Source organism: Fundulus heteroclitus, chromosome 21, assembly GCF_011125445.2.
Source record: "Fundulus heteroclitus isolate FHET01 chromosome 21, MU-UCD_Fhet_4.1, whole genome shotgun sequence".
Lineage (NCBI taxonomy): Eukaryota > Metazoa > Chordata > Actinopteri > Cyprinodontiformes > Fundulidae > Fundulus > Fundulus heteroclitus.
In genome coordinates, this window is record NC_046381.1 from 28,179,366 (window position 1) to 28,199,916 (window position 20,551).

The 20,551-nt window shown below is 40.0% G+C and overlaps 1 protein-coding gene across 1 annotated transcript in view; it reads right to left on the bottom strand.

Annotated features, from left to right (window-relative positions):
• kcnh2b (potassium voltage-gated channel, subfamily H (eag-related), member 2b) overlaps positions 1-20,551 on the bottom strand; it is a 310,074-nt gene that overhangs the window by 240,513 nt on the left and 49,010 nt on the right. The gene's annotated exons all lie outside the window — the stretch shown is intronic.

The following is a 20,551-nucleotide window of genomic DNA, read 5'->3' on the forward strand; positions in this document are numbered from 1 at the left end:
TTGGAGACTCATCATTGAAAGAAATGAGAAAAACGTCCAATATAAAAATGCAAGAGTCATGCAGCACATTAAAGGATCTCATTTCACACACAATTAGAGATAGAGGGCTTTTCACTTTCTGACTCTGCAAACACACACACCAGAAATGATATACAACCATGACGTCATATTCAGTTAACTGATAGGAAGGGAAGCTGTGTGCATATGCACACTGATATGAACATAGTACCCATCACTAATATCAGATTAATTGCTCTTAAGGGACCTAAACTTCAGTTCAAACTGTAGGGGAATTCAAACTGAATGCAGACACTGCAAAAACAGCCGGGTAAGGAGGAATCAATTAACTTCCACAGCTAATAAGACCATAACTAGAACAATGTAGGGATTTGAAAATAAGGGAAATTATCTGACTGAGAAATCAGTGAGAAAAATCAGAGCCAGGAGTGACAGAGAAAAACTGGGAACAAGACTGACTACAGACTGCAAATTCCAAAATGATTTTAATTAAACTGGAAACAACACAGCCAAATAATGACTGAACCATTTCAAAGATGAGACAACAAACCCCCCCCCCCCCCCCCCCCTCAAAACCTGGAACCAAGTGAAAAAAAGTCCAATCAAAATAAAGCATATTGCTTAGTTGGAAAATTCACAAGTCCTTCTGGTAGGTATTTCATTTAAAAGTCCAAAATATCCATGTTAAAATAAACTATATGATCTGACGGAGCATTAATGACCTTTAAAGGTATACTAAGATCAAATGTATAGGTGAAAGAATTGTGTCTAATATGCAGAGATTAATTATTTCCCCCTAGTTTAAATTACACCGAGCCCTGTCAGTGGTTACTCCAAATCACATGAGAATCTAATAAAAATGTATGTGTTCTTTTATTCAGACAAAAGGTCAAATTTCTTTCTGTAGAATTATTTTTTTATACTTATACTTTTATAAAGCCTGGGGACTGAGATGGGCCTAGTAGAGAGAACGGAGGCACTGGCACAAGACAGTATGTGATTAAGAAAGCAGGGAATGTTAAACTCTACTCAGAATAAACTCTGAAAATCTAAATGGTTCCATTGTCACCATTTTCGATCGTTATAAAGTTTGGGAAATACTGAGATGAAATTCAAAACTCTTCCTTCAGACAATGTAGAGTCCCTGTGTTTACTTTAGTCATGAACTAACAGACTAGTAGGGTGGTTAAAACATTATACTCATCTTCAGATAAATCAAGCAGTGTTTGTTATGAAAATACTCTAGCACTAAGCCCTGGTTATGTTGTTACAGAAGTGAAAGAATGATGAGTGATTATGTGGGAATGCAGACTCTACGGTTTCTTAAGACTTTGTCGGGGGAATGTCGAGTGAAACTGCAACCCCACAATATCAAATAAAAAGCTGTTTTTATGGGGTAGTGCAGAAAGTAGAGTAATCAGCAGTCAAAATACTGTAGCAGAAACAGCAGCCACAGACTTGTTGATGTTTATGGTATGACTATGCTTTTATATTTTTGATTTATACCAACCAGAGGCATTTAGCGCTCTGTGGTGACTTAGCCTGAACAGCCAGACTAACTAACACTGTGTTTACTAAAAACATAGCTTGTCAGTCTGAGCAAGCTTTTTCCACCAATCACAGCCCAGGAGTTTACGATGCGTCACTCTTAGCGGCAGAATTACCCATAATGCAGCAGCACCTTTCTGTAACCATATTAGTCAAGATGTTAGCCACAATGGAGCAATGTTTTAATGATGCCTTTTAATATGTTGTGAATGAGCTGGATATATATTTAAAAGCTCAATAACTGGCTGCTCTAAGAGCTAAAACTGATGCAAACAAAGTTTATGTCATATCTCCAGTTATCTGATTGTTTCTAATTTGTTTCCGCTGACCCTATTAGTCCTGCCCGGTCCTGCCTTAGAAATGGGGCTCCCGCTGCTTTCCAGTCTGATATGTGGAGTTTATGGCATAAGTCAGTCTGGCCTGCAAGGCTAATGATGACCTCGTGTTTTTGCTCAAATTTTTTTAGTTAAAGTACACAACATTATCAAAACCTCTCACAGCTGTTAAATATTTTTCTATACGTCTGAAAATTGGTAAGTAGGAGTACCCAGAGTTATTTTACAGCTTTCAAAGTGACCAAATGTTACAGTATCGGTAATATTTGCCTTTAGGATACTTCTCTGCCTTATATTGCATTACCAAGATCCATCTTCTTTTTCTGTCCTTCTCCACCTCCCAACCGGCATAATAAAGGGGCAATATAAACATGAAATAAAAAAAGAAGTTGAGGATGGAGCCAGAGTCAGGGACCCTCTATAGCTTCTCTGTAGGTTGCAGGGGGAATGGCTTGGCTGAAAACATCAATAAAATACTGTATGTCCCACGGGGATGCCACAGTTTTTAGATTTGCTCAAATAGATCACTAAGAAATTGCTGGTGTCACATGCACTGGGCAGGGTGCAGGTTTGGGTGTTTGTGCTCTCTCTCTCTCTCTCTCTCTCTCTCTCTCTCTCTCTCTCTCTCTCTCTGCTGCAGGCTGTAACTGGCAGGCATTGCTCCACCAGCTGAAGCTCAATGAGGCTCATCATGACGAGCATAAAAGAAGGTGGTTTACCAGATTAAAAACAATTGGACCCACTGTTTATTGTTGTGAATGCTGAAATACTTACCCTTTGCACACACACCCCCCCCCCCCCTCTCATGGAACCTGACTCCATCTACTACCAGTAAAATCCATCGAACACTTTCTTCATCAGTCACCTGTTATCAAAAACTCATCATTAACCACCTACCTCTCCTCCTTAGGGACTTATTGAATCCTGAACAATCGTTACAAAAGACATTGAAATAAACCGTTCAAACATACCCACTGTTCCCATAGTTCTGAGCTCAAGAGTCTTATCTTGCTTAAACATGACAGCCATGGTTTTGTAGCATTATTATCAGTTCATCTGTAGTCACTGGTGAGTTGACCAATTGTGGGTTTCACCCAGTGCCAGGCTCTTTTTTTTTGTTAAATTACTCTGCTGCCAAATTTAAGAATCAACTAAACTAAAAACAAAATGAATACAAGCTTACAAATGATGAAAAATATAGTGTATTATTATTATTATTATTATTATTATTATTATTATTAGAATAGTTGTTTTATTTCACAAGGATTTATCTTTTGACAGGAAATCCTGTTAATGCTTTGGAGTGACCCCACTGTCCTGACTCATATCTGCTATGAAGCTGTGGATGGAGCCAAAGATCCGAGTGATGGCAAGCAGGTTTTGTAACTTCAAACACTTGCGGCTCATCTCCAAAGATAAACTGCCAGAATTCGCCGAAAACTGGTCAGGAATGAAAAGGTCTTGACTGCTGCAGTTCTTCTAAAGTTTTTTTTTTTTCAATAGGGCTTGGGATCCGCGTTGCATTGTGGGATGTGGCGGCCATGTTGATGGCAACGCGAGCGTTAAAATACCTCTGACATAACGTTGTTGAACGAAGAGACGTAGAAGTAGAGTTGAGAAAGAATAGATAGAAAAAAGATGTTAAAATCCCGAAAAGGATCTGAAATTCACCGGGACACATTAAATACAGAAGCCAGGGACCGGTATGTTGACAAAATCAGCATTATTAATAATTTGGATCCATATGAAGTTCCAAACAATGAGTGGAGCGCCGACGACGACTTGCTGCCACTGTTTTGCATATCAGAGTCTTCGGCTACCTAGTTTGTGGTGTGAGCGCCTAGACTTCAGAACAGTTCTGAAGCTACAAATCCTTGGAGTCTCATGTGCAGTTCATGAATGGATGGGTTCAGGAGCGGCAGATCATAAATCCAGCAAACAGTGGGAACACAGTAACTCGTACAAAGGTAAGCTGTGCTCAGACAAGCTCTGACACCTGCTAACCGTTAGTGCTAACAACCACTCGCGCATGTAATGTACTTTTAACTAGCTGCTATGTGTTTCAAAGGTTTAGTTAGTAACGTTAACTGACAACCCTCCCTAAACCCTCCGGGTTTCTCACGTATTTGAGCCTTTACCCGCTGCCGTTTTAGTATTTATGTGCATGTAAGTGGTGTCGCGGCTGAAGGAAAGAAACAATGTAGGCTATAGAATAAAACCGTGCATCTTTAACTTACCAGAATGAAAATGGAGTGAACACACTCTCATTGACATCGGGATACTGTGGAAAGTTATGATCGATAGTCTTAAAGCCGCGATCCAAGCGAGCCGACAACTCTTTGTTATCTCAGACACTTGTTCTCCGTGGTTGCGCCTCCAGGCAGGAAAGCGGTGGAAAATTAATCTGTTTCTATGTTTTTCCCATGGCGATCATGTGTTGCGCTGTTACAGCCCACAACACAGCAACGGTTTACCATGGTTGAAATCAAGTTAAGGTAAAATTAATCAAATTAAAACACGGGTGAGAGAGGGAGTACAGTACGCGGTAGTCATAGGCAGTAGTCTGAGTAGCGGCGGCGGAGGCTTTCAATATGGCGGCCACGCAAAGTAATTACGTCATGACGCCCAAGCCCTATTGATGATTGAGAAGTGCATCGATCATTTTAGCCATTTCTTAGAAATTGTAAATGAGATTATTGTTATGAAACTAATATTCCTTTCAAAAAATTATTAAACATGTATATCAGCCTGGGATATTAATAATTTCAGGTTTACCTGACATGATTTACAGTTAAATAAAATCCCTTGTAGTCTTTTCAAACGACAATCATGCAAGTTAGGAGGTACAATAATGGACAACTCATAAAAGATTATGAAAACTGTTAAAAAAAGAACCAGATGTATTTTTTGGAGGATGTCCATCCATCCATCCATCCTCTTCTGCTTATCAGGGGTCGGGTCGTGGGGGTAGCAGCTTCAGTAGTGTGTTGCCTTTAGGGCATTAAGTTTATTGTTTTTACTTAGAATGATTAACATATATATGTGTTTTGGGTCACAAATAGTAGTAAAAAGAGTAGGGCTATTTGAGAGGATTTTATTTTGAAGGTCATCTTGCTGGTGACGTCACTTCCTACTGCCTCTGTGTTGGGGGGGGGGGGGGTTTGTTCGAGCAACGTCTTTTCACCACTTGTCAACTGAAGTAGCAGAGAGTAAAAGTTAATCTCTACCCAGACTCCTGTATTCATTGACTGTGGTTTACCTTGGTGTTTATCTGGAGTTGTTACACTCTACTATAAGTAGGGAGGCCCAGACGTCCCTCTCCTCAGCCACTTGGGCCAGCTCCTCCGGGGGAATCCCAAGGCGTTCCCAGGCCAGCAGAGAGACATAGTCCCTCCAGCGTGTCCTGGGTCTCCCTCTGGGTCTCCTCCTGGTGGGACGTGCCCGGAACACCTCACCAGGGAGGCGTCCAGGAGGCATCCTGACCAGATGACTGAGCCACCTCAACTGGCTCCTCTCGACGTGGAGGAGCAGCGGCTCTACTCTGAGTCCTCCCTGGATGACTGAGCTCCTCACCCCATCTCTAAGGGAGAGCCCAGACACACTACGGAGAAAACTCATTTCAGCCGCTTGTATCCGGGATCTCGTTCTTTCGGTAATGACCCAAAGCTCGTGACTATAGATGAGGCGAGGAACGTAGATTGACTGGTAAACTGTGAATTTTTTGAGGCTGTGGTTCAGTAAAATAAAACTGTGGCGTCTCTGTCTGTCTTGTTGTTTTTCCACAGCTCTCTGACTCTTCTTTTCCATTAAGTCCCAATATTACAGGAAAACAAGTAGTACTCAATATCTGAGATTCACTCGTGTGCCATTTGCTCTCTTCCTGCCTCTGAATTGCTCAGAGAAATGTCACTGCAATAACATTAAATGGGATTGGATTTGTATTCAAAGTCTAAACATGGCTAAATGGTGATTTATTATGCCCTCATTCCCAACAGTTGGTATCATGGAGTCGGATCCTTTTTCAGGGCAGATTAGTTTACAGCATTTCAGAGGAAGCATTAGAACTTCAGTAAAATATCAATGTACATGTAGTAATTTCTAAAGTGGAAAATTAAATAAGCTGGCAAGCATGCAAAAAACAAAACAAAAAAAAAAAAGCACCCAAAACTCACACATGCACACAGACCTGGAAGGTTAACAGCACATCTTTATCTATTCCACCAACTGTAGTCCAACACTGCAGTAAGGCCTGTCTAGGTGTCCATGGGTAAAAAAAAAGTGAAAAAAATGTCCACTTCTAACAACCTCAAATGGGAAAGAGAATAAAGCCTTAGATGAAAAGCAATCACTTTGAACAGCCGCATTTAATGTGAATTCTGTCGGAGCGAACAGTGGGAGTTATCCCAGGGAGTATGCAGACTGATAAATGGCTCGATGTGGAAGCCTGTAACAAACCCATTTGGAAACCCATCCTACACAGTGCTGTGATAGAGTCATCAGTAGTCACAGTTTGTCCTGTCTCTGAAAAAAAGACTTGAAGCGTACTCAACTTAGAACTTTAAAGTTTGGCTTTTCAGTGGCTGCAAAGGTGTTGCCAGAGTTCAAACGTCCCCATAACTTGAAAAATGTGTCAGCCTGGGACAAAATAACCTAAAGAAATCACAAATATTGTAAACATTAGAGTGCAAACCTTAAATAAAAAACAGGAAAGTACTGCTGAATGGAAAATCTATGCAGAGTGTAGATGAAAGAGTCCGGAGGGGAAAGCTGATGTGGCTCCATTTTCATTAGACTCTGACAAAGGAAAGAGAGAAACAGGTCCAAGGACCCAGATAAGGATTCAATCCATTTCCCTGGGCTGTGCAACGGCAGAGAAAGGCCCTGCAGACTTCCACTGAAAAAACATCAACAACAAAAAGACCAATCCCACAATGCCAAAAACCGCTGAGCTATGCAGCAGCAGCCAACCTGAGTTTATCCCACTTTGGAAAGAAGAAAAAAAGGTTACTAGTTTTGTTGTAAAGTTGTTTTTTTCTGTTTTTTACATGTCTGGCATTTTTTAATCCGGATAGTTTTTATTTATGTATTTATTTATTTTCATTAATAAGCCTACGATTACGTGGTGTATTTGTTCATTACTCCCAGTTTGATAAATAAAACAATCAAATATTTTTACCAACCATGTTGGTTATTACAACATAAAATGTTAAAGTTTAGCAAAAACAGAAATTAAATTGTAGCCAAAACAACAAAAGAGCGGTTAAAGCTGTTAAACATCGGCCTCCATTACAGGATCTATTTGCAAAAAAAAAAAAAAAATTATCAGGGTAAAAAGAAAAATAACCCTAAATGAGCCTTGGCAGTGAGCTAGTAGAGTTTTGTGGATAGACTGTGCTGAGCAGTTTGAACTGTTTTATTTTATTTATTTATTTTTTTTACATTAATACTAAAGGATTTAATAATCAGTTTAATACCAATTTACAGCTGATATTTTCTGTATTGTAATACTACATTTTTACTCTTAATTGTGTGTTTACAGTAGTCTATGGTCCAATAGGGGATAAATAGTAACTCAAAGTAATATTGTAGGGTTTCAAACAACTAATGATCTAAGTCACAAACTAAACAAGCACAATGATGGTGGATCTTCAACAGATTTAAAGTTAAGAAGAGAAACTCTGCTGCGGTGGCTGGTCATTGCTCCCTTAGGGCACAACTCACAGACTTTCTTTATTAAAAACCTTGAATGGTGACAGACATCCTCTGGTTTTAAAAGTTAATATAGTTTAGCTGCACAGCGTTCATCCTGTAAAATCTTTTGCACCATATGGACATCTTCGATCATCAAGATACAATTTAACTTCTGTTTGCTTTACTTCAAATAAAAGAACAAAGGAAACAGAGAAAAGCGCTTTTCACTGTAAACATGACCTCTAATTTACAACACTTAGTGGTCAGTGAGCTTCCCTGATCCACATACTGTATGTAGTACAAGATAGGCAACTTCATTTTAAACAAGCAGAATGTTCTCGCTAGACTAATTAACTGTTCACAATTTATTTAATTATCTATTTTGCCCAATGTATCTCATGAATTCTGAACTTGACTAAGATTTCTTTAGTTCTGGATTCTATTGATTTCCAGGAGAAGTCATTTATACGCCTTTTTTTAGGCCATGTTTCATTGCTTTAACATGGATTCTCGATTTGGGGACACTGGCTCTGACTGTGGTTTATTGGAGTCTCGAAGCCTTGGAAATTACATTTTAAAGCATAATAGATATTGGTAAATTTCTGTTTTTCAATTTCATTACATCTGGGCATTATGTGCTGCTTTTAGAGATCTCATGGTTTCACATGGGTAGTGGCGGCTTGTCAATACGGGGAGCTAGGGTGCAGCTCCCATCAACATTGTGGGAAAAAATGCTAAAGGCCACTGGGCAAATGAGTGTGTATGTATTTCTGGCTTTAATGTGGCTTCATCCTGGTCTCTAACAGGTTACTTAAAGATTCTCCTTAGCAGTGGCGTCTCTGGCATGATAAGTTAAGTGGGACACACAAACTCAACACCTACTAACAGCAACAATTTATTATAAAAATTTTTTTTGATACAGACATCAATTTTAAATTAAACAGATAGATTAGCATAAACCAACACACTAGAAATGCCAATTTATATAAGCTAAATGTAATTTAATTTTTATACATAAAATCACAAATAAAGGCTCCCTAATAATGTTAATTTATTGAACAGAAAAGATTCACATCGATCCTTTAATGAGCTAGCAAAGACAACCAACACTTGATTGTCACACACTATCCTGCAGAACGTAAACATAACATGTGCGATTCCAGTATTTTGATTGGACGATTCGAGCTTGGGACCATAATATTTGTGCCCCACGGTGTGTTGAGCATGGGCACTGCATTTTCCGCTGTCCATCATTTAAACAAACGTTGGTGGGGAGGCCTCAATATCAAGGCCCTCAAGAGGATTTAGCCTACTGAGATTGTCACTATTCTGGCAGACTTAGATATATAGACACAGATGTTTATAAGAAAATTTTATTGGCAAGGGAATCTGTCTTTCTTACAATAATATTCTATAAAGAACGATCCTATCCCACTGATTATTGTGTACATAGAGCTCCACAGCGACATCTGGTGGGGCCAGGCTCCACTGGCCCCAAATGAGGGAACACCACAGCTCCTTAGGAAGCAGCTCTCTGCTACCGTGGCCAATAAGCACTTTTGGTGCCATTCTCCATACAATAAGATTATTTTATCATACCTGTTACTCAAAGTCAACCCCTGGCAGCTTAGAGGGGCAGGTGTGAATGTCACTCAAACTTGATGCAAACAGAGGAGTCAGACAACTACAAAAAGACAGGAGAGAATGGCACAACGAACAAACATCTGGTAATCGATTTACTACTTTCTTACTTTGCTGGAGGAAAAAAAGTGGATAAAGGAATTTGAACCGGACCAATCGGACTCCCAGCAGCAGCAGGCAGGTGACCGTGGATGGATTCATGGGCAAATAGAGTTTATCGTTGTGGTAAACTCCGACCTGTAGTGTTCCCCGCTGCCACTGCAGATGGCTCCTAAATAAAATGTTTCTTGATTCTACAAATCTGGCACTTATCAGGCCTGGCCCTGGTTTGGGAATTGAACTCAGCTTTTTAAAAGATGCAGTTTAACAGCACATGCATATTAGACTTGCTATAAAAATATAAGAACTTGACATAATGTTTTTCATTTTTACTGGTGTCTGGTTGACTGGAAGTCTCAATTAGGCCAAATGTGAATAGCTATGAGACAACTGTAATGAAGCCCAGGAAAGAATGTGATTTTTATTGTATCTCAGAATAAAGTGTGTCTGAATCTGATGGAAAACTGTTCATTATTTTTTACTATAATTATCTAGAGAAGCTATTGTGCTGGTGAACACCTGTACTGGTAAAACTTTAGTATGAGTTTGGAAATACAATTTTAATTGAAAAACATTGAATATCACATAGAATATTATCAAAAAGAAGTTTATGTTACTATAACTAAGTAAATCAAATAAAGTTGAGGGTGAGCAGAAAAATAAATGTTGAAAATTTATTTCAATCAGGTATATAGATAAATGTAATTTTGACCATTATTTATGAAAAATTTAGAGTTACATAATTGGTAAATACTAACTATTCTCCCTCTAGACAGCAGTGTGAATACAGTTGTCACTTTTTACAGCTACTTCAGCTCATGAAGGAGCTACATATATTGTAGGATTTGTGAGATGCCAAGCAGGAATGGTGCTGAGAAAAACAGACTAATACAGACTAATCTGCATTCTATAGCGCTGTTCACTACATTAAAATATCAGGTGTGACAGTAATAGCAGCTCTTTGTTCCACTGAGTTTCATGTGGCTCTGCTTCATTCATTTTCAGCTAAAATAATTCCGTATTTCAATGTAAACATCAACCCATCATCCCCAAAGAGCTTTAAAAGTGGCTCTAAATGTCCACTATAAACACAATAGAGTGAACCCCTGATGTCTAGACCACGGGAGGTTTTCCACAGCCCTGCATTTCTGGGGCTCTTTCTTATTGAACATGCACTCCTGAAAAAAAAGGACGACACAGAGACATTTACATATTTCCCAAATGCAGATTCAGATTTGCCTGAAGTGGTTGGGAATGGGTAAGAATAATGAAAAAAAAAAAGACTTTTGCAGTGTCAGATAGCTGCATGAACCGCTGCAGCCTGAAGCCCAGATATGTTGAGAGACGTGCAGGAAGACGGCAGAGGAAGGTTATGGATGAAAGTTTGCAAATGAGAAGCACAATAAGACCTGTATATGTTAAATACGGTGCTAGAGAATATGAACAACAGCTGTTGACAGACGCTTCAGTATCCATTTTCTGTGAGCGCTAGGAAGTACAGACGCTAAACTCAAACTAAAATTCTAGCAGTCTTTGCTTGATTCATTGAATACCTGTGCAGCACTTAGACTCCTGAAAGGAGAACAAACCACTGAATTTATTACCAATCTCTTTTCAAAAAGATTTAAAAAAGGATCACATCAGCAAAAGCAAGATGTCAACCTAAACTCTTTAAAATGACTTCAAATGAACTAATTACTGCTTTAAACATGAAAATCCTTCTAAATCCAAGAGACGATGGTACCTAATCAAATCTTATTTCAGAAAATGATTTACTCTGTGGTTCAGAAGCAAAGCCAGAACCACAGAGATGTTGTTTAACCATGAAGAAGAAGATCTTTAGGGTTCAAAGAGTATCAAAGGGTAACACAAAAATAAGAAGAGAACTGAACTCTAAAGAAAAAAAACTGAGCAAAGTCTGTCTACAGGTCAAGATCACTTAAGAGCAAATTGTTCACAGGCTGCTTGACATGTGTGCATGGTGCAAAACAACAAATAAGTCCTTGTTTTTCTACAGAGTTTTAGTTTTTGGAGATACAATTTGAAATGACAAATGGCAGATTAGCACCAAGTTGGGGCAAAGCACAAAGTGCCCATGTGGACTTGCTGAAAAGCATCGGGTTTCTGAAGCACTGCGCTAAACCAAGCAGCAGCCATGGGTACAAAGCCATGTCCAGCTGTGACAAAACTCCCCACTTTCCATCATCGCCTCCAGTTTGTTATAAAACAAACTGCTGGAATTAGTGGATAGTGGTACTACTTTCAAATGCAGTGCAGTCCTACGTGGCACTTGGCCGGCACGCATTCCCACAATAATGATCTAAAACCAGTTGTTGGCAGCCTGGAAAGTAACTGGAGAGTAAAATAGCTTTTAGTCATTATATTTTGATGTAGCCCTGTCACATTAGGTATCATAATGCAGGCTGAGCTTCAAATAAATGTCACCAATCCTTTTAAGAGCACATGAGGTCATGCAGGTCTTGCTGCTGCCTTTTGCTGCAATTATGAGGCATGTGATGCTTTTATAGACGCCAACCAGTTATATTCCTTATATTTACGTGCACGTGTACACATGTACATACATACAAGTTGGCATCTACTGCGTGACTACCTATCAGCACAAAACGAAAAAGGCTTTTTCACTGATTTAAAAGCAATCTAGAAATTATTTAATCATGTCTGGTTGAAAATCTAAAATATTTCCCATTTCATCTCAATGCAATTTTTCAGAGGGGATTTTTTGCATTTTATTAGTGTTGGACCGGTGTTCAGCACTTTGGTCAGCTGTGTCGTTTTTTAAAGTGCTTTATAAATAAAGTTGTATTGTATTGTGCTGGATCTATCGCCACACTACTCTGAGCTGTGCACAGCAGTATGTGGCGCACAGAAGATGCTGCCTCTCTGTTCCTCATCCCACCTCCCCTGAGTGTAACTTTTTCACAAAAAAGGAACCAACAGCTGTCCATCGCTGCCATGGACAGGGTTTGTTTTAGTCCTAAAGCTTCATGTAATTTGTTGTTGTGTGGGCGACAACTGTCTGCTTGTGCTCCCTGTGATTGTGTGCACATTATGTGCTCTTAGGTGGAGGTGGGCTCATTCATCGCGCAGAGTGCTCACCTCTCTGGAGAGAGCCTCCCGGTCTCTTAAGTGCTTTGCTTAGATACTGCTGCTAAGCAATCAAGGTCCCTCCACCCCCATCCCACACAGGACTCCCTGCTCCTCTGGGGACTGCATTATCTAAGGATGGACACCCACTAAGCCTAATGGACATCTCCTAGTCTTCTAAAATCACAGTAAAGACAGTTGCTTTCATGATGCCCAGCAGCGTAATCAGTCAGAAAACTAGAAAACTTGATGCTTAAGTTTGCAGCTGTGGTCGTGATGCCCCAGATAATCAGTGTTGTGCAAATGTTGTGCTTTGTGTAGCAGGTTGTCAGCAGGATAGAATTCAATTAATGGTCATCAGCTGATCTTTATTGTTTTGGTACAAGCTGGCCATAAAGCTAATAGTATTTATACTCTTGGGGGTAAGTCAACACACAACTGCTTCATCTCTGATATTGGTTTGTCTTCTGATCGTCTCCCACAGGGACTGTTATGACAGAAAATGAAAGAAAAGACAAACAAACCACTCCAAATCAAACAGTGTGACACAGAGCATGACTGACATCATCCATTCTGAATCTTACAGTTTTATATATTTGTAAAACAACATCCATGTGGTTGCTGCGTTTCTCTCTTGTTTAATCTCATTAGTGTATTTTATGTTTAAGCCATCTTCAAGTATTAAATGCTAAAATATTTGTGATATCTTATTCTGTCCATTTGTTCCTGTTCTCTTAATGCGGTTCGTTGATGCTAATCTTAGACTCATTCAACCAATTTCTATGCAGCCTTTTATTGTGATTAACAGGCTGATTTGAATTACTCACATGAAAGGTGGTTTAACTAACATCGGCAGAGCTAACCTTGTCTGTGAATGTTGTAAGTATCAGAAAAGTCTCTTGATTCCTGCTTGAGTATTAGAAATGATCACAGATGTGCCTGTGTCTAAAAAAAGGCAGGAATTGTGTAAGCAGCATCAATCTTCATGCTTCAGCAGCACTACATGTTTATGAGATTACCCTTAAAATCCTTACCGTGGAGGAATTAGTGAATACACAGCTTTAATGTGGAAATTATATCTTAGGGGGTCCTTTTGTTTTTCATCTCAACCTAATTTAGAAGCCACACTGGGGATGGGTGATATGGTCCTAGGATTAAATTTGACCATATTTTGTTCTATTTATTTACTTGTTCTATTGTGATTTTGCTGTTATTTTGTTATATTTTAAATTCATAGCTATTCAGGGTGTGGCAAGCACTTTGGCCAACTGAGTTGTATTCGATAGTGTTATAGGAATAACATTTGGGTTGAATTATTGTGACAATGACACAAGCACAATTTGGGTAAAAAGCCAGGTCCACACGCATTTATTAGACAAGTCCCACTTATTCCTTCTTGTGGAAGCAGTTTCCCCTGTACATTCTAACAAACACAGCAGTACCAAACAAGTCTGTTATCAAAGCCTGGCAGTTGAGTCGAGATGAAAACACGCAGCTTGACAAGCACTTACGGTATTTTCTTTGAGGGAAAATACATGGACTCATCCTAACTAAAATCAAATCTGTCAAGTTTTTTTTTTCCCACAGAACTTTCATAGCTTACACTCAGATGCTTCTTGCTGTTTAAAACTAACATTGCCACCTGGCACAGAAAGTCTGCATGTCTTTCCACTCTTCATGTTGGAGAAACATAGATAGATGGACCGAATTTAGCGCTTTTCCAGTCATTCTGTAACCTGACTCTAGCCATGTGGATTTCGCTCCGCCTAGCTTCACTCACATCCATCTGGGACATCTTCCATAGAGAGTGATTTCTTCAACCAATTTTATTGTCCAGCCAATCAGGACGCAGGGTTGGAGTTTCATAGATGTGACGTAGTGGAGAAGCGACCGTGAGACTGTTTTGATTCAGATAGCAATGGCGGCTCGCATGGAGGAAGCAAGCGTTAACATTGATGCTGCTATTTCTTCCGTGTTGTCCAATCTACCTAATATTGTTTCATTAAAAGAACATCAGAGAACGCCTCTGAAGGCTTTTGTTGGTGGAAACAATGTTTTCACCCTTCTACCGACCGGATTTGGCAAGTTTTGATTTCCGGGGTGCGCCCGCGGCGGAGCGGTTAGCGGTTAGCGGTAACCATATTAGGAGGCCTTTAGTACTCGACGCGGTCAGCCGGGATCAACTCCGACCCGCGGCGCTTTGCTGTCTGTCTCCCCCTCTCTTCCTGTTAGCTCACTGTCAATAAAACGCGTGCCACTTGAGCCGCAAACACATAAAAAAAAAAAAAAAAATTAAAAAAAAAAAAAAGTTTTGTTTTTTCTTGCGTCGCTCTCATCAGCATCACGGTTTAGCTTCGGTGTGAGTGGTTGAAATAGCACGTCGATAAAGATGACAGACAAGTGGCTTATCCAATCATATGCAAGGATTTTTGATAAGGCCCAGCCTTCTGAAACGCCATTCCTATGGATCAGTCCCAGATGGATGAGTGGAGCTAGGCGGAGCGAAATACATCTGGCTAGGGTCAGGTTAGTCATTCTGACCCCTCAAAGTGCTTTAGACCACAGCAATATTTACTCAATCGCACTCACTAAGGTGCACACCTTCATACACCATAATGTAGGTTGGTAGGCAACCCGGGGTAAGTGCCCTGCCGCCACGGCGACATGTGACAGGGGGTAGCTGGAATCGACCCCTCAGTGTTCTGTTGCAAGATGACTACTCTATCCACTGAGCCACAGTCACCCCACAAAAATATCTATTCACAAAAATAAAATTAAAAAGATTATTAAAACAATGTCAAAAACCAGGCCTCGAGCAACAAGAGTTGATACGGAAAAGGAGACCGAAACAAACTTAAAAACAATGTTTTGAAGAGTTCAGAGAAAATATTAGCTGTGTTTCTAGCCAATGAAAAACAAAACTGAAATAACTTGACATATCACTTCACTCCGCAAATCTAAGGATGACCCAATACGTTCCCAGTTATCGGATTGGGTCATCCTCCGGCAAATCCAGCAAATAGGATCAGTTCAATCACACAGACAAAAAGTGGCAGTTAGAAAAATTTATCGACATAAATTAGAAATGTTCTTTACTGCTCGGACCCCAGCAGAAGATGTGAAAGCTGTGACTGTCTATGAGCTTGGATGTTCATTTTAGAGTTAGGATTAGTGAAGTCTATCCCTTCTTCCAGCTTGAACGTTTGTCTAAACTTCATTACAAAAGAAAACTTAAGGGTGAGCATGTAAAGGAGGTGTTAAAATCAAGGGAATAGAATTCAGGAAGCAGAACTAAGACCTGGACATTTAACTGTCACACCTATAACTTTGCACCAATAATTTCAAATAATTTGGCTCAAATGTACATAGTGAATGTGCAGTTGAAAGACAATAAAATACTAGCCACTAAATACTAATAACTTTATTTATGTTTAAACCCTACTCCGGCTTCCTCCCACAGTTCAAAAACATGTTAGGTTAACTGGCTTCTTCAAATTGTCCTTAGGTATGAGTGTGCGCGTGAATGGTTGTTTGTCCTGTTTGTCTCTGTGTTGCCCTGCGACAGACAGGCGACCTGTCCAGGGTGAACCCCGCCTCTCACCTAGTGAACGCTGGAGATAGGCACCAGCACCCCCAGTGACCCCATGAGGGACTAAGCTGGTCAGAAAATGGATGGATGGATGGATGTTTAAACCCAGAGGCCAAAAGAACTGGTAAATTCAACTGTGGGTTTGAAAGTCTTACCAATAACTAAGCAATATTTATTCTCATTCTCGTCGTAGGTGTGCACGTGTGCTGCTGCATTTGACTTGGCTAGCATGTCTGATTCACCTGGTGAGCAACAGGACTTGAACAAGTGAGTGTAGCAGCAGGAAAGAAGATCTATCATCACCAAGGTCCGTGCCCAGACTTGGCACAAGATAAATGAGCTAATAAAAACCCCTGTGTGTCTGCAGTGTTTTAGCTTTAGTCTTTTTCTACATTATCTGTATGTACTGTATGTGCTGGACTTTCCTTACTCAAAGCACACACACACCCACAAATGCACTTCTTTAATGTTTATGTTGCCTTGTAGGGATCAAGAGACTTGCTCTATTTTCTTTCTCTTTGATTCTCTTTTTCTATATTGCAGTTGCAAGCAGAGGCCAGAGATGCGGAAAAAATTACGAAGAGCAGAGCGGACAAGAGGATGGGGCGTAGTGTTTCTTCTCCGTGTGCATTATGGATGAGGCGTGTCCACAGTGTTCCATCAGCTGGTCTCTGAGGGCTTAAAGGTGGCCTGCTGGGGTTACCTGAAAGAGAGTGTGTGTGTGTGTGTGTGTGTGTGTCTGGTGTATGCATTGACTGAGACAGAGCACTCACTGGGGTCACAGTGAGTAAGTAATGAGACGTTATGTAAAAAACTGGCAGCAGGCAGCAGTTTGTAGCATTTGTGGCAATAAAGATACAGCCTTTATTTACAATCCTATTCTGCTTATTTTAACAGATTATAGCTATGTATTTTGATTAATCTGACTGCATTACGATGTTCTCACCAACACAGACAATGTGAGGAATATTAGGGTTATCCACACAGGATAACCCTAATATTCATAATATGATTGAACTTGATTTTGTAAAGTGCCTTGAGATGACATGTTTCATGATTTGGCGCTATATAAATAAAATTGAATTGAATTGAATTGTATGTGCAGAAAAAAATGTCTATTAGGCCATTTTCCACCAACATGACTTGAAGCGTATTCAGGATCCAGCACCTGTTTTTGAACCACTGTCACATCTTTCCACTGCAGAAAGCAGTTGCCAGAGCACGAAAAGCGGTTCAACTCAGGCACTGCTGAATAGCTGGTTCTTCTTCAGAACAGTGATATGAGAACACATACACAGTATATAAAAAAAACAATACAAGCAAAGTGCTAAACACACAAATACAGTAAATTAATTTTTCTACTTATTAGTATTTGTCTTGAGTTGGTAAAAAAGTTAGATATTAATGTAGAAACACAACAGGAAAACAGGCCGCATATCAGTGACGTGCGGTAGGGTTCATAGCTGGTGAGGCACTGACGTCATCAGAGTCAGATTTACAAATATATACACTCTACAGAGTAGACTCATTGCAAAGTGCTGAAGGAGACTGATTGAGCCAAATCAAATCACCAAGAGACATGGAAAAAATATTGATTATTTGATGGAAAAAAAATAAAACTAAATTATTTGTCGTTTGATTGGTAACAGTTTATGAGTTATGATGGATTTCTGCATTTGTAACACATTCTAAAAACTATAACCCACACTACGCACATTTCATTAAGAAAACAAAACATGAATAATTATCGCTGTCTTATCTCTACTTATAAATTAAGTCCATGCGGCGCTCTTTCTGAACAAAAATATCGATCATTTTCCGGTAAAAGTTCTCCTTATCCTCTTCAGTTTTAAAAGTCTCTCAGTCTCAATGGAGCTCACTGCCAGGGAGGAACGCCTTCCCTGATCAGTCCTGTCCTGGCTGTATGTTTTGAGTCTTTTTCGTGCTTTACTTATTTATACATCGATAACTTGCTGTCTCTCTACAGCTTTGGGATCACAAGCAGTGCCCCTTGAGCGCCCCCTGCCTAGAGGCCAAGGAACTGCCGGCCTCACCTACAACCAGTTTTCTGCCGTTTATGATCGCCCAGCAGCACGAAAACATGTTACTTGCAAATAGCACGATAACCAAAACACAATTCGTAATCCACATATGTTAAATTATGGAAAATCAGTTCATAACTGTTTGAACAATTGAATTCATGATCTAGAGACAGGAAGATCCATTCACAGAAAGGAAGCCAGCGCAGTTAACATGGGATTAATAATAATAATCTTATTTTAGGAGTATAAATACTCATTCCATAGTCTTATTTAGCTGCTCAAATCAAGGAAAAATACACTGATTTCAAGAAAATTTTACTTACTTTTATTTCCCTTTTTGCAATGAAAAATCAATTCTATAGCAGTTTTGTCCTCCAAGCAGCCCCTGGTTAACAGCTATGTTATCCAGTAGAATGCAGAGGTTTGTTTGTTGGAAGGGTTCATGTTAAACAATTAGATCGCAGTTTCTGAAACCTCAAAACAAACCAGTTGACAAACTATAACTGAGCTGAATTTGGCTAATTTTACAGCTAATTCTAGCTCGACATGTTAAAAATTTAGAACTCACCCAATATAATCGGATTCTTCTATTTTACTACAGTGAATTCACACAAGACTACTTTACACTGTGTTAGAAATGCCGTTTGCCTGATTCTCTTTGGCTTAACCAGCCAGTGCAGTAAAATTAACAACACATCTACACTCCTAAAAACACATTTTGAAAACACATCTGATCTTAATTGGGGAAAATGCATCCTGTATATCCATAGTGAAAGAAAACCTGATATACTGATGCAGCAGGTTAGTCCAATTTCCTGAAATGTCATTGCAGCAACCAAATGGTCCTCAGTAGTTTGTGTGGAACCAATGTGTCTATATGCATGCCTGATGACAATAAGGACATACTGCTTATGAGGTGACAGGTGGTGTCCTGGGTTTCTCCTAACAGATCCATACCTGGGCATTGCTGAGCTCCTTGCCACATGAAGCTGGGCATTATGACACAAAAGGAAGAACCCCGAAACCACTGCAACAGTGAAGGGTCTAACAGTGGGTATTTCATTCGGATACCAATAACGGGTTATAGTACCATTGTTGGTCCTGTAGAAGTCTGTGGGACCCTCAATGGAGATGCCTCCCCAGACCAACATTGACCCACCACCAAACCGATCATCCTTATATATGTTGCAGGCAGCAGAACGTTCACCACAGCTTCTCCAGCTTCTCTCATCTGTGAAAAGAACAGCGTACCAGTGCTGAACCTGCCAAATCAGTGCTTTATGACAAATGCCTGTCAAGCTCTATGATGCCAGCAGCAAGGATGGTGCCTACTAGAGGACAGCGGGCCTTCAGGCCCCCCTCATGAAGTCTGTTTCTAAGGGTTTGGTCAGAGACATTCACACCAGTGACCCTCTGGAGGTCCCCTTGTAGGGCTCTGACAGAACTCATCCTGTTGCTCCTTGCACAAAGGAGCGGATAGCGGTCCTGCTGATGGGTTAAAGACCTCAGACGCCCCTGTATACCTCTCCCAGAGTAACTGGCTGTCTCATGGAATGTCCTTTATGCTCCAGAGAATGTGCTGGGAGACACAGCAAACCTTCTGGCCATGACACATGTTGATGTTTCATCCTGGTGGAGTTGGACTTCCTGAGCAAACTCTGTAAAAACTATGGGAAAGCAGTCTAAAATATGAGGAGGGAAAAATGTCTGAGGCCTCCACCTGCAGAATCATACTTGTTTTTGTGGTTGACTCAATGTTTAGTTAATTTGTTAATGTCATTAACTACAGAAAAGCTTACACTGATTAAAGATGCCCTCTACAACTGAATTTACCAGATCAATATTCCAGCAGTTTGCCACACTTGATAATCTACTCTGATTAAAAAGTGTTGCTTAAATCTTTCTCAGCAGTGTAAATTCTACAGATTCATATCAGCTAATTCTGTACAAAACACACCTCAGATCTTCAATATAAACATTGGAAAGCTAAATATGCCAAGGGAATGCCTGAATTGGCAGAAAACCTCCTCATAAGCAGACCTATTTTAATACAGTTGGCAGCATGTCTTCTTTGCTCTTAGATTCGTTCCAAACTTTGTGGCAGATTTACTGCCTGTTTTTATTATTCTTATTTGCTCTTACTTCTTCCTCCTTTCTATTCATCCTAACTGCTCTGGTGTCTGTCTAGAGGTGGAAAATGTCTGGCAGATGCTCTGGCCATGGCACAGGGAGTTGGTGACTCAAGTGCCATGGCAGCTCTTAATCACCATCACAGCCACTTATCATTTGAACAACCAGCATTCTGTCATCGGATCCTGGTCTAGCTGATACGTTGGCAGAAGTACCTCAAAGATTTTTTTTTTGAGGTTTCTTTCCTTTTCCATGAATATTTAATATATATTAGGTCAAGAACAGACTGGGTTTACTTCAAATAATGCTAGTTGAACAAAACAGGTGTTTACACGGGTAAACAAAAATGCAAT